The 14,516-nt window shown below is 40.7% G+C and overlaps 1 protein-coding gene across 1 annotated transcript in view; it reads left to right on the top strand.

Moving 5' to 3' along the window:
* The window catches only part of LRMDA (leucine rich melanocyte differentiation associated), a 1,115,615-nt gene that overhangs the window by 102,874 nt on the left and 998,225 nt on the right, over positions 1 to 14,516 (top strand). The window lies entirely within an intron of this gene.

Genomic DNA, 14,516 nt, shown 5'->3' with positions numbered 1-14,516 from the left:
TATCTGTTTTTATTTCAGTACTGTACTGTTTAATTATATAACAGTTGCTTTGTGATATAGTTTGAGATCAGGGACTGTGATATCTCCAGTCTTTGTTGTTCTTTCTCAAGATTGCTCTGGCTATTCAGGGTCTTCTGTGGTTCTATACAAATTTTAGTAGTATTCTATCTTTTGTGAAAAATTTCATTGGAATTTTGATAGGATTGCATTGAATCTGTAGATTCCTTTGGGTAGTGTGGCTATTATAACAAAATTGATTCTGCTAATCTATGAACATTGAATATCTTCACTTATTTTTGTCTTCTTCAATTTCTTTCATTAATATCTTTTTCTTAAAAAAATTTTTGGCTGTGTTGGGTCTTCGTTGCTGTGTGCACGGGCTTTCTCTAGTTGCGGTGAGCGGGGGCTACTCTTCATTGCAGTGTGCGTGCTTATCATTTTGGTGCTTCTCTTGTTGTGGAGCATGGGCTCTAGGTGCGTGGGCTTCAGAAGTTGTGGCATACGGACTCAGTAGTTGTGGCTCATGGACTCTAGAGCACAGGCTCAGTAGTTGTGGCGCAAGGGCTTAGTTGTTCCGTGGCATGTGGGATCTTCCCGGACCAGGGATCGAACCCGTGTCTGCTGCATTGCCAGGCAGATTCTTAACCACTGTGCCACGGGGAAGTCCATCTTTCATTAATGTCTTAATAGTTTTCGGTATATAGGTGTTTCACCTCCTTTGTTAAATTTATTCCTAGAATACCTTATTATTTTTGATGCAGTTGTAAATGGGATTGTTTTCTTAATTTCATTTTCATAGTTTGTTATTAGTGTTTAGAAATGCCACACATTTCTGTACACTGATTTTTGTGTCCCGCAACTTAACTGCATTCATTTATTATTGTAATAGTTTTTTGGTGGAGTATTTTGGGTTTTCTAGTATCAGGTCATCTGCAAATAGTGACAGTTTTACTGCTTCTTTGCTAGTTTGGACGCCTTTTATTCCTTTTTCTTGCCTAACTGCTTTGGCTAGAACTTCTAATAACTAGGTTGAATAAAATTGGCAATAGTGGGCATCCTTGACTTGTTCCTGACCTTAGAGGAAAAGCTTTGATCTTTTCACCATTATGAAGTTAGTTGTGGGTTTGTCGTATATGGCTTTTAGTATGTTGAGGTACATTCCCTTTATATCCACCTTGTTGAGAGTTTTTATCATGAAGGGATGTTGAATTTTGTCAAATGCTTTTTTAAAAAAATAAATTTATTTATTTATTTTTGGCTGTGTTGTGTCTTCAGTGCTGCATGCGGGCTGTCTCTAGATGCGGCAAGCGGGGGCTACTCTTCATTGCGGTGTCCAGGCTTCTTATTGCGGTGGCTTTTCTTGTTGCTCAGAATGGGCTCTAGGTGCGCAAGCTTCAGTAGTTGTGGCACACGGGCTTAGTTGCTCTGCGGCATGTGGGATCTTCCCAGACCAGGGCTCGAACCTGTGTCCCCTGCATTGGCAGGCAGATTCTTAACCACGGCCTCACCAGGGAAGCCCTTGTCAAATGCTTTTTCTGCATCTATTGAGATGATCAAATGGTTTTTATCCTTCATTTTGTTAATGTGACATATCGTTAATTTGCAGATGTTGAGTTATCCTTGCATCCCTGGAATAAGTCCTACATGATCATGGTATATAGTCTTTTTAATGTATTGTTGAATTCAGTTTACTAATATTTTGTTGCAGATTTTTGCATCTGTGTTCATCAGGAATATTGGCTTGTAATTTTCTTGGGTGTCCTTGTCTGGTTTTGGTATGATTTTGGCATAATGCTGGCCTCATAAAATGAGTTGGGAACAGTTCCCTCCTTAAATTTTTTGGAAAAGTTTGAGAAGGATTGGTATTAATTATTTGAATGTTTGGTAGAATTGATCAGTGAAGCCCTCTGGTCTTGGACTTTTGTTTGTTGGGACGTTTTTGATTACTGATTCAGTCTCCTTACTAGTAATCAGTCTGTTTGAATTTTCCATTTCACCATGGTTCAGTCTTGGTAGGTTGTACATTACTAGGAATTTACCCATTTCTTCTAGGCTGTTCAATTTGTTGGCATGTAATTGTTCAAAGTAGCCTCTTAGGGTTCTTTTTATTTGTGTGATATCAGTTGTAATGTCTTCCCTTTAATTTCTAGTTTTGAGTTCTCGCTTTTTCTTGGTGAGTCTAAAGGCTTGTTAATTTTGTTGATCTTATCAAAGAAACAGTTCTTAGTTTCATTGAAATTCCATATTGTCATTTTAGTCCCTACTTTATTTATTTGTGCTCTTTACTTTTTCTTCCTTCTACTGACTTTAGGCTTTGTTTTATTCTTCTTTTTCTAGTTCTTTGAGGTGTAAAATGGGGTTGTTTATTTAGACTTTTCTTATTTCTTGAGGTATAGGCATTTATTACTATGAACTTTCCTCTTAGAACTCCTTTTGCTGCTTCCCACAAATTTTGATGTGTTATAGTTCCATTTTGTTTGTCTCAGTGTATTTTTTGATTTCTCTTTTGATTTCTTCTTTGACCTATTAGTTGTTCAGTAGCATGTTGTATAATGTCCACATATTTGTGAATTTTCCAGTTTTCTTTGTGTAATTAATTTCTAGTTTCATAGCTCTGTGGTCAGAAAAAAATGCTTGATGTCATTTCAGTCCTCCTAACTTAATTAAGACTTGTTTTTTTGGCCTAATAGATGACCTATCCTGGAAAATGTTCCATGTGCACTTGAGAAGAATGTGTAGTCTGTTGTTTTTAGGTGGAATGTTCTGAATATATCTCTTAAGTTCATCTGATCTGACATGTTGTTTAAGGCCAATGTTTCTTTACTGATTTTCCTGTCTGGATGATCTATCCATTGATGTAAGTGGGGTATTAAAGTTCCTACTATTATTGTATTGCTGTCTATTTCTCACTCAAGGTCTGTTAATATTTGCTTTATATAGTAAGGTGCTCCTGTGTCAGGTGCATAAATGTTTACAAATGTTACATCCTCTTGTTGGATTGAACCCTTTATCATTATGTACCCTTTATTGTTATGCAACACCCATCTTTATCTCTTATTACAGTATTTGTTTTAAAGTTTATTTTGTTTGATGGAAGTGTAGGTACTCCAGCATTCTTTTGGTTTCCATTTGCATGGGGTAGGTTTTTCCATGTTTCACTTTTAGTCTATGTGTCCTTATATCTAAAGTGAGTCTCATGTAGGCAGCATATAGATGGTTCTTGTTTTTTTTAGAACTATTCATCCTCTTTCGGTTGAAGCATTTAGTCCATTTACACTTAATAATAGATATGTAGTTATTGGCATTTTGTTAATTGTTTTCTGGCTGTTTTTGTAGTTTCTTTCTTGCTCACTTCCTTTGTTGTTTGACTTTCTTTAGTAGTGTGCTTATATTCCTTTCTCTTCATCTTTTGTGTATTTATTATAGGTTGTTGCTTTGTTGTTATCATGAGGCTTATGTATTGTAACAACTTATATCTATAACAGTCTATTTTAAGTTGATAACAACTTAAGTTTGATCCCATTCTAAAGCTCAACTTTTTACTCCCCCTTCCTACATTTTAGCTCTTAACCCCACAGTCTACATTTTTTATCTTGTCTATGCCTTACCTAATTATTGTAATTAGTTATTTTTGCTACTTTGGTCTCTTAAGCTTCATTTTAGTTTTATAAGTAATTGATCTACTACCTTTACTCTGTACTTATCTTTCCAGTGAGATGTATTTTTTAATATGTTGTTACTGATTAACTCCCTTTCTTTTTAGCTTAATATATTTTTCTTTCTTTCTTTCTTTCTTTTTTTTTTTTTTTTACTATTATTTATTTAGGTTTTACATTTCTTGTTGTGCTGGGTCTTTGTCGCTGCACATGGGTTTTCTCAAGTTGCGACGAGTGGGGGCTACTCTTCATTGTGGTGCGTGGGCTTCTCATTGCGGTGGCTTCTCTTATTGCAGAGCACAGGCTCTAGGTGTGTGGGCTGCAGTAGTTGTGGCTCGTGAGCTCAAGAGTGCAGACTCAGTAGTTGAGGTGCATGGGCTTAGTTGCTCCGCAGCATGTGAGATCTCCTCGGATCAGGGCTCATACCCATGTCCCCCGCGTTGGCAGGTGGATTCCCAACCACTGCACCACCAGGGAAGTCCCTCTTTTTAGCTTAAAGAAGTCCCTTTAACATTTCTTATGAGATCGCTTTAGTGGTGATGGTGTCCTTGAGCTTTGGCTTGTCTGGAAAACTCTATCTCTTCTTCAATTCTGAATAACTTTCCTGGGTAGGGTATTCTTGGTTGGAAGTTTTTTTTTCTGTTGGCACTTTGAATATATCATGGCACTCCCTTCTGGCCTGCAGAGTTTCTGCTGAAAAATTTGCTAAGAGCTTTATGGGGGTTCCCTTGCATGTAACAAGTTGTTTTTCTCTTGCTGATTTTAATAATCTCTTTTTCTTTAACTTTTGACATTTTAATTTTAATGTGTCTTGGTGTGGGTCTCTTTGGGTTCATGTTTTTTGGAACTCTCTGGGCTTCCTGGACCTGGATGTCTGTTTCCTTCCCCAGGTCAGGGAAGTTTTCTTTTTTTTTTGTATTTTTAATTGAATTCGAGTTGATTTACAATGTTGTGCCAATCTCTTCTGTACAAAAAAGTACACATATGTACGTTCTTTTTTAAATATTCTTTTCCGTTATGGTTTATCCCAGGAGATTGGATATAGTTCCCTGTGCTATACGGTAGGACTTGGTGTTTATGCATTCTAAATGTAATAGTTTGCATCTACCAACCCCAAATGCCCAGTGCATCCCTCTCCCTCCCCCATGCCCCCTTGGCAACCACAAGTCTGTTCTCTATATCTGTGAGTCTGTTTCTTTTTTGTAGATAGGTTCATTTGTGACATATTTTAGATTCCACATGTAAGTAGTATCATATATTTGTCTTTGTCATATATTTGTCTTTGTATTTGTCAAAGTATTTGTCTTTCTCTTTCTGACTTACTTCACTTAGTATGATAATCCCTAGTTGCATCCATGTTGCTGCAAATGACATTGTTTCATGCTTTTTTAAGGCTGAGTCGTATTCCATTGTATATATGTACCACTTCTTCTTTATCCATTCTTCTGTTGATGGACATTTAGGTTGTTTCCATGTCTTATTGTGGCTATTGTGAATAGTGCTGTATGAGCATAGGGGTGCATGTATCTTTTTAAATTATAGTTTTGTCCAGGTATATGCCCAGGAGTGGGATTGCTGGATCGTATGGTAATTCTATGTTTAGTGTTCTGAGGAAACTCTACTGTTTTCCATAGTGGCTGCACCAACTTGCATTCCCACCAATAGTGTAGGAGGGTTCCCTTTTCTCCACACCCTCTCCAGCATTTGTTATTTGTAGACTTTTTAATGATGGCCATTCTGAGCAGGCAGGGTAGTTTTTTGCCATTATTTCTTCAAATAAGATGTTTGCTCTTTTTTCTCTTTTCCTTTTAAGACCACTATAATGCAGGTGTTGTCCAGTTAGTCCATTGAGGTATCTTCATTTTTTTTCATTCTTTTTTTCTTTCTGCTTCCCTGATTGGATGAGTTCCACTGCCATGTCTTTGACTTGACTGGTCCTTTCTTTTGCTTCATATAGTCTGTTGTTGAACCCCTCTAGTGTATTTTTTTCAGTTCAGTTGTATGCTTCAGCTCTATGACTTTTGTCCTTTCTTATAGTTTCCATCTCTTTGTTGAAGTTCTCATGTGCTCATCCATTCTTCTCCCAAGTTTGGTGAGTCTGCTGGAACACTCTCTGGGAATGGAGACTGGGGGGCACCATCTTCATGCTCTCCATTTGCCGTGCTCCAGAGCACAGTATCTCCTGGAAGCTTTTACACATGTCTGGTGCCCCAGTTTTTGTGGGTGCTATCCCAGAGATGCCTCTTGACTGCCTGACTCTGGAGATCAGGGTAGCGTACATTCCTGGTCCCTTGGGACTATAATTAATAATTGATGTCACCCAGAAAGGAGTGCATACCCCCATCTGATGCCCCAATTTCTGTGGCTTCTGCCAGGGGACTCCTCTACGTTACTTGGCTCTGGTGGCCAGTGGGGCTTACACACTCCTGGGTCCCACAGGACTGTAAGCAACAAAGAAAGAGTTCTTAAACAGCTACCACCCCCAGGGCACGTCTAGAGGCAACAGACCAAGGAGCTCTGTCTTTCTGTCTTTCTGTCTTTTTGTGAATGAGACCTAATCATCATGGCTGTGCCCTAAGGGGCAGGCTTCTAATTGAACCTGCATCTAGTGGCTGACTGTAATCCTTTCCAGCGACCACAGAGGGTGAGTACTATCTTTGTGTTCTTCATCTGTCATGTTCCAGAGTACCAGTGTCTCTTGGAGTGGAGCTTTGCACACGTCTGGTATGCTGATTTTTACATCTGCTGCCCTGGTTTTTGTGGCTGCCACCCAAGGGATGCCCCTTGATCGTCTGGCTCTGGTGGCCAGGGCTGGGGCTTGCACTCCTGCGTCCTGTGGGGCTGTAGCAATTGGAGAGATGGTTCTTGGCAGGCTCCCATACCCAGGGCACTGAACAGTGGACTGAGGCACACCCCCCAGTCTTTCTGTGAAGGAGGCCACTTTGTCCTGGTGCTTTGACTCAGATGCAGGCTTCAGGTTTGGCACACATGTAATGGCCTGTAGAGCTGTTTTCAAGGAACTTAGGCTGTGGATGCCATCTTGGCCCTCTCCCTCGCTCCAGCTCACTAGTGTCTCCCAGAAAGGAGCTTATACACTTGTCTGGAGCCCCAGTCTCTGTCACTGCCACCCAGGGAACACTGCCATTCTGCCTGGCTCTGGGGGCCAGCATGGCTTATGTTTGTGGTACCAGAGGACTGTATAAATGTGCATACTTTAAAAAACTGCTGCCTGAGGGTCTTGCTTGAAGTCAGACTGAATCTAGGTGCTGAGATCTTCCCCTCAGGGGCACTGACAGGTCTTGGCACATCCTCACCTACTGAGAGTATTAAAAATATAATTGGATGCTTGGACAAGTACAGAGGTTTGAAAGAAAATAGAGCTGGGGCAGGGTTGAAAAACAAGGTTCACCTCTTACATGAGGCCCCTCTAAGACTTGAAGAGGTGGTTCTGCAATCTACTGTATAGAAACCAACACAGCCGAACAAATTAAGAAACAGAAGAATGTGTTCCAAATGAAAGAATAAGATAAAAGCTCAGAAAAACCTTAATGAAATAGAAGTCATTTATCTGATAAAGAGTTCAAAGTAATGAGCATGTGCTCAACTTTAATAAAGATACAGGAGAAATGGGACATGTATTCACTGCCCTCAAGGATCTTCCAGTCCAGCTGGGCTGACAGGCACTGGCCCTTATAAAAAAAAAAAAAAATGGTCAGTGAACAGCACAAGGCAGTATTTAAATTTTTTTTGTAAAAAGGAAATGAATGTCACTTTTCATGACCTCTTGGAATTTCACTCACCCCATTGCTATCTTCATTATATTCTGTAATATCTCATTTTGTGTGACCTCTTGCTAGAAATACAACTTTTAAGTCAGATCCGGAAGACTCTGGAGAAATGTGACAAAGGCGTTCCTAATTGCCTCATTCCATAATGGCCCTGGAACCTCAGTTTCCTTTTTTTTTTTTTTTTTTTTTTTCTGTGCTGAATACTGGAATTGTCCTTGGCTTGCTGTCTTTGAGCTTTTGGAACTCTGAGTCCTCAGATGTAATTTTTGAGCCTGGATGTTGACATATTGACAGCAGAGGAAGAAATTGGGGAGGGCACTCTTTCTGCCGTTGAGAGAGGCTAGTTCGTCAGAGTCAGGCTCCGTTGTCCAGGAGCTGTAGGGGGTCAGGTATACCAGGGAAAGGACTGACAGTGGCATGAATGAATGAGTCTGTATTAATTCATTTAAAAAATTTCTCATGGAGGGCCTGCATTAATAATTCTCAGTATAGTCAGCAGACAACCTACAGATTCACTTTGTTAGAAATACAGTTTTTCAGACTCTACCCCAGACCCAGTGGCTCTAAGTTCCTGGACTGAGAATCAGAAGTCTGTATTTTTAATGAGCTCTGTGCTTGATTCTCATGTGTACTCAAGTTGGAAAATTACTGGCTGGTTTTGTATAAAGCCTGGTTCTAAGCCCTGCAGGATTTAAAGCAGAGATGTATTTGCCCTCATGAGGCTCACACTGATGAGAAAGACCAACCTCAGCTAACTTTAAGACAGAACACACACTGTGTTTGTTGAGGGTGCCTTATTGATTAGAGGAAGACTCTATTTTATAGCAAGTAGGAAAGAAATGCATTTGGGTGATTAATTTCAAAAAGCGTATCCTAGTCAGTGAGATTTTAGGGGAAGAGAAGCCACCTGCAGACTATAGAATATTCTGCATCCTTTCAACTGTGAGGAGGGAAGGGTAACAAAGAACAGAGTGGGGGTTTGACTACATAAAAGTGAGTTTCAGGAAAGGTTGAGATGTTCATGGACCACTCAGTTACCCTTCAGATGGGCTGCTCGTCCCTTTAATGAGGAAAACTCACAAAGAAAATTGACAGTAATTAGAAAAGGAGCAACCCATGTTTCATCTGGATCTACCTCAGGGAAAGGCCAGCAACAGAGTCCGGAAGGGTTTTGTGCAGCAGACAAAACACTGATATCATGGGTGGAAAATTCTGAGTTATTTACAGATGCGTTCCCCTGGGTTGGAGTAGGAGACTTCTGGGTACGCTCAAACTTACTGTTTCTCCCACTGACTGGGTGAAAGTTAGTATAAATAATAAATGAGGTCTTTGCACATCGATGTTTTCTTGGCTGTTCTATGTGAAGACATCACTTTTTGGAAGATCTTGGACTAGGGAACTTTGGAAACTTATTCTCTGCTGTCTCATGTGAGCCGGGTTGGGATCAGGACGGTTGCAGTGGTCAGGTGCTGAGCAAGCTCTCCTGCCCCGGCTCTCCCTAGGAGACTGGGGTCCACTCAGAGGCTAAGTGCAGAAAAAGAGTCAACAGTTTTCCACAGGCACAGAAAAGTAACAATTACTTGCAACCGGAAGGGTTAGCTCCTTGTAGGAGGTGATAGATGGAGTGGACTGGAAGGTTCATCATGGAATAAAAAGACAAATGTTATAATGTACATGCCATATGTGCAACATGGTGTTAGGACTTGTTAGACTGCAGGTGACAGGAAACCCAACCCAGTTGGCTTCAGCAATAAAGGAAGCTTATTGGCTAGGTGTCTGGGTAGGTTTCAGGGCAGGTTGATCCAGCGGCTCAGAAGGTGTCCTCAAGAACTCATTTCAAGTCTGTCTCCTCTTGGCTATTCCTGGCGTTGACACACTGATCTTTTAGACACCATCACAGACCTGCTACACTTGTGGCTTAATTTAGGTCATTCACAGAGAACATGGTGTGTGAAGGCAAATATTTGACGTGATTCTGGTGCTCAGTTGTGAGCTGCTTGTAATATGCACCTCCGACTATTTTGTTCAGTTCAGCAAATAACTTTGTCCACCTAGTGGTACTAAGAGCTGTGCAAGGCGGTTAAGTGCACATCACATTTGGTGGCCACTACCCTCTGAGACTGCCTATCTTGTGGGGTAGTGAAAACAGAAGTTAAGAAAAACTAGTGAAAAAGTTGTACCACTGCACTGGGTGGCCTTTATGACTGTTTCCAGCCATCCTGACTCTGGAAGCTTTTATTTGCTTTCTCTGCAAGGCTGTGGGTGTGTATTTGGCCGGGAGTTTCTGAGTTCGTGAGTCAACTTCAGAAGTAAGAATGGAACACGACGGTAGTTTCTGATCTTTAGCTTTTAAGTCAAGGACTGCTTTCCAAAGTGTGCGTTAGTCCTTGGCGGGCAAGCCAACTTTGAGCATCGTGTCTGACCACATACGTAGCCCCAGAATAGCATCTGCATTACGTTGTCTCTTGTCTTTTTCCCCCAACCCGTGATTGCTGATGGACAGAAAATGCTCATAAAACCTTGATTCAAACCACAGAATGGCTGAATAATTCAAGCTTGACTTTTTTGAAGAATTTTGAATCCCAAAATAGGACTCTTAAGGAAATGGACATGATGTTTTCTTTTTTCCTCCCCTTTTAAGCTTAATTAGGTGTACACTTCAGTAATGGGGGGGGTCAGATTTTGGGGGACTTTTTTTTTTTTTTTTTTTAGTAAGGTCTTAAACTGTACATCAGGATTTCTTTCTATCTACAACTTGCATTAAAAACACACAAACTCCAAGCCTAAAATAAATGAAAACCATTACTTGGTGATATCTCTGTCCACCATGAAGGGACTTGGTTATGTTTACAGGAGACAAATGTTTTGTGACTGTGTCTTAGAATCCTTCACTATTTTTGATGTCTGTTCTTGTTATCTTCCAAGTTAGAAATGGATTGTCATGAATTTGTTGTTGCTTTCTTTGGCCCATTCTTTGATGCCTTTTCCTTTTCAGGATTGTAGCACGACTGGAACATTCTCACAAAGATTTCACCTGAGTTTTTCTTCTCAGCATTGACACCCATCAACAACCTGAAATACTCAGTGAGCCTTCTCTGTTCTGATTTCTGCCCTAGAATGACAGTTTAGATCCCTTTCTTTCCTTTCTTTTCTCTTGTTCTTTTTCACTCTAGTCCCCTTTTCACAAGGTGTAATGTCAGTAGTAGCTTAGAGATTTGTTATTCAAGTCATAGATCCCTCTGTGAAAGATTAAAAACTCAAATTCAGATACTTTGTTCCTCTTTGATTTTCCCATCTTATTTTCTTTTCTGCTTCTGGTGTATTTTGGGGGAGAAGATGGGCTCACTAATGCAATGACCAGACAAAAGAACCCTAAGGTCATTTTGGAGGAACTTGATCCTCAAAGAGAACGTAATCGCTCAAGAGTTTTCAGAACGAAACCCTAGCAAAAATTAGGTGTGGTTTTAAAAAAAAATCAAGTAGGAGGTCGGTAAACATTTTGGATGCAGTTGAAGTAGACTCATATTTACACATCGGAACTGACTTCAGTCAGGTTCCTGGTGCCACCTCCCTTTGGAGGGACAAACATTGCTGGTGCTTCTGTGGTGAGGCAGTGTGGTAGAGTAGAAAGTGTGCCAGGTGAGGGCTGTTCTGGTTCATCTGTTACTAATCTGACTCTAGGACTTTGAACAACACCTTGAATTACTCTAGGCATCATGTAAAACGGGAGGGTGGTTGGATGATGATTTGCATTGTGTGACGCAAGGTAAACCTACCTCCTTACTGTCTGACTAGAAGCTTGTCAGTTGGCTTTAGCTATGCAGTGCTCTCTTTGTCCCTCAGCCTCACTTGGCTTTGCTCATGTCAGTCTTACCATCTGAGATGCCTACCCTGCTTGCTCAACATTGCCTTCTTTTAGCCTACCCAAATCTTAACCATCCTTACAGGGCCAGTTCAAATGACTTCAGGCCTTTCCTAGCTACTCAGGTCCTTAATGAGCTGTTTCTCCTCTGAATTTTCATTGTACTTGTCCATCCCATATTGCTCAATAGAACTGTTTACTGGACCACTTGCTGTCCATTTGTTGCAGTGTTTTTGATCTGGAAGGGATTGTGTGTTCAAGCCTGGGGACATTGGGACAGAAATGGTGTCCTCATCATGTCCCGCACTGCACCCGGTGTAAGCTGGGCAAATAATAGGTGTCCCGCGGATTGTTGATTAAAGCCTAGAATTTGTAACGATTGTGAAAGCTCTGGTATTTCAGCCACTCATGTACGTTAGGTTCAAGTCGAGAACAAAGGCCAAGAACGGAGTTTTAAACCCAAACTATCCAAGAGGTTACTTACCACCATCACTCTCAGCGCCTAGGAGTGTTCTCTTTCCTCCGTGTTCCTTTTTTTTTTTTTAAAAAAAGATGTGGTTACAATGAGGCCTCCAGCTTTGTCAGCCTGTTAACAGATAATGATGAGGCTGCTGTGTCCAAGAGGGGCCAGGACCCTGCAGCTCAGTCTTTATCTCCCTTCTTAGAAGACCCTTGAGGGTTTTTGCTGCCCGCCACTGGGACTGCAGTACGCGCTGGGAACACCACCAGTCTGGCTGCGCTCTCTCACTTTATAGGTGTAGAAACTAAGGTTCGGAGACTCAGAGAGGGGCAGTGGTTTGGCCGAGACCTCACAGCGCCACTGGAAGCCATCTCTGGCTACCCTGCTCCCCCCTACACCATGCTTCTCGAGTAGTGGATGCTCAGACACACTGGGTGAGTGAATGAAAGGAATAATTATGAAAGGTTCCATGATGTTCTAATGGACCTTACAGTTGTGAATCAAAAAATGTAAGCAGTGCTGTTGTTTCTTGTGTAATCCTCCACCCTTCACTGTTCAAATCATCTGGGTAGGTTGAAGAATGGCCAGAAGGGTCACTGGGTGCAAAGTTCAAATGTGTCTGATGGGCATTGAGTAGTTTTTCTTGGTATTGACCTGCAATTTCTAACTTTGTCTTCTAGGCCCTCGCCAGTGTGGGTCACATGAAAGGGTCCTTAGGTTTTCAACAAGCCAGTATTAGGAAAAGGTTGCTGGGGACACTTACTGTTTTGTTACCTAAGCTGGGATTTGATCTTCAGACCCTCAAGGTGAAAGGCTAATACCTTAATTTGTGTGTTTTATAAACATCCCCAGGACATGACCTTCTTCTAGCCTCATGTGATACATTCTGCAGGACTTAAAGCTAAAATTTCTGCCTTGGAATAGAGTGAGGTGGCCTGCTCCAGTTTAGAACCTGCAGGGTTGGTTAGTTGTCGGCAAGTGTGGCTTGCATACCATTGAATAAAAGCATTTGGTGTGTGTGGGGTGTGGATTTCCTAGCAAAATGGAGTTTTTGCTTAACTCAATTTTGTTTCTTTTTTTTTTTTTATTTGTAGTGAGGTGGATGGACCTAGAGTCTGTCATACAGAGTGAAGTAAGTCAGAAAGAGAAAAACAAACAAAAAAAAACAACAACAAAAGAGAAAAACAAATACCGTATGCTAGCACATATATATGGAATCTAAAAAAAAAAAAGGTCCTGATGAACCTTAGTGGCAGGGCAGGAGTAAAGACGCAGACATTGAGAACACGGTGGGGAGGGGGAAGATGGGGCAAAATGAGAGAGCGGCATGAACATATATACACTACCGAATGTAAAATAGATAGCTAGTGGGAAGCAGCCGCATAGCACAGGGAGATCAGCTCAGTGCTTTGTGTCCACCTAGAGGGGTGGGAGGGAGGCTCAAGAGGGAGGGGTTATGGGGATGTATGTATGCATATGGCTGATTCACTTTGTTGTGTGACAGGCTAGCACAGTATCGTGAAGCAGTTATACTCCAATAAAGATATATTAAAAAATATATATATATCTTATGATTCAAAAAAAACCCCTCTGTCTAATAGGGCACAAAGGTCCAACAAACTAAGGTATTTCCCCTTGTAGCTTTTCCCTTCCTAAAAACTTTAAGGGTCATCTTTATTTTTCTGGTGTCAGTCAAATTATTTTTCAGCAGAGCATGAAAAGTGGAGATGGAGACACTGCATGGCTGGGTGTTAGAACCACGTGGAAACTTTTTTGTTTTATGTAAATAGAGATTGATGGAACATTTTACACAGAGTACAGGCTTTTGACAAAAAGTATTGATGGTTGCTTTCAGTAAGTGTTACTTGAGATGACAGAACATTGCATTTTAAGATGAATTACACGAGAAACTCCCTCTTTGGGAATGTCATACATTTTATTTCATCTGTTGTTTTATGAGAATGACTGAAATCATGAATACCTTAGCCTGAACTGTTTCCTTTGCACGTTATAAGTCCCAGTTTGGTGCACTCCTATTTTAAATATAAAGTTATAGGGAAAATATTAATACTGGCAAATAACATTGATAAAAATGCTTAAATGTTCAGAAGCAGAACATAATTTCTCACATGGTTTCCCGTTGTGTGGTGGTGATTTGTGGGAAGCCTGGGAACCTGGTTAGAGTTAAATGTATATTTTTCAGAAAGATCTCAGAGATTTCTAATAAATGGCTTTTCTGAGGGGGGTGTTTGGCGATTTCCCTCCTCTGGCTGTATTTGGATTTCAAAAATGCTCCTTTTGCATCCATTCTGTACAGGCGTACCTTGGATATAACGTGGGTTTGCTTCCAGACTACTGTAGTAAAACGAGTCACAGGAATTTTCTGGTTTCCCAGTGCATCTAAAAGTTATGTTAACACTATATTGTAGTCTATTAAATGTGCAATAGCATATGTCTTAAAAAATGTACATACCTTAATTAAAAATACTTTATTGTTAAAAATTGCTAACCATCATGTGAGCCCTCAGTCAGCTGTTGTAACATCAAACATCACTGATCACAGAGCACCATAACAAGTGCAGTCATAATGAAAAAGTTTGAAGTAGTGTGAGAATTACCAACATGTGACAGATAGAGAAAGTGAGCAAATGGGGTTAGAAAAATGGATGGACTTGCTCAATGCAGGGTTGCCACAAACCTTCAACTTGTTAAAAAAAAAATGCAGTGTCTGAAGTGCAATAATGTGAAGC

This window comes from Aethalodelphis obliquidens, unplaced genomic scaffold (assembly GCF_003676395.1).
Source record: "Aethalodelphis obliquidens isolate GAN/ISIS:26980383/991018 unplaced genomic scaffold, ASM367639v1 scaffold37, whole genome shotgun sequence".
Classification (NCBI taxonomy): domain Eukaryota; kingdom Metazoa; phylum Chordata; class Mammalia; order Artiodactyla; family Delphinidae; genus Aethalodelphis; species Aethalodelphis obliquidens.
The sequence above is the reverse complement of the archived record's forward strand: the minus strand, read 5'-3'. Positions and strand labels throughout refer to the sequence as shown.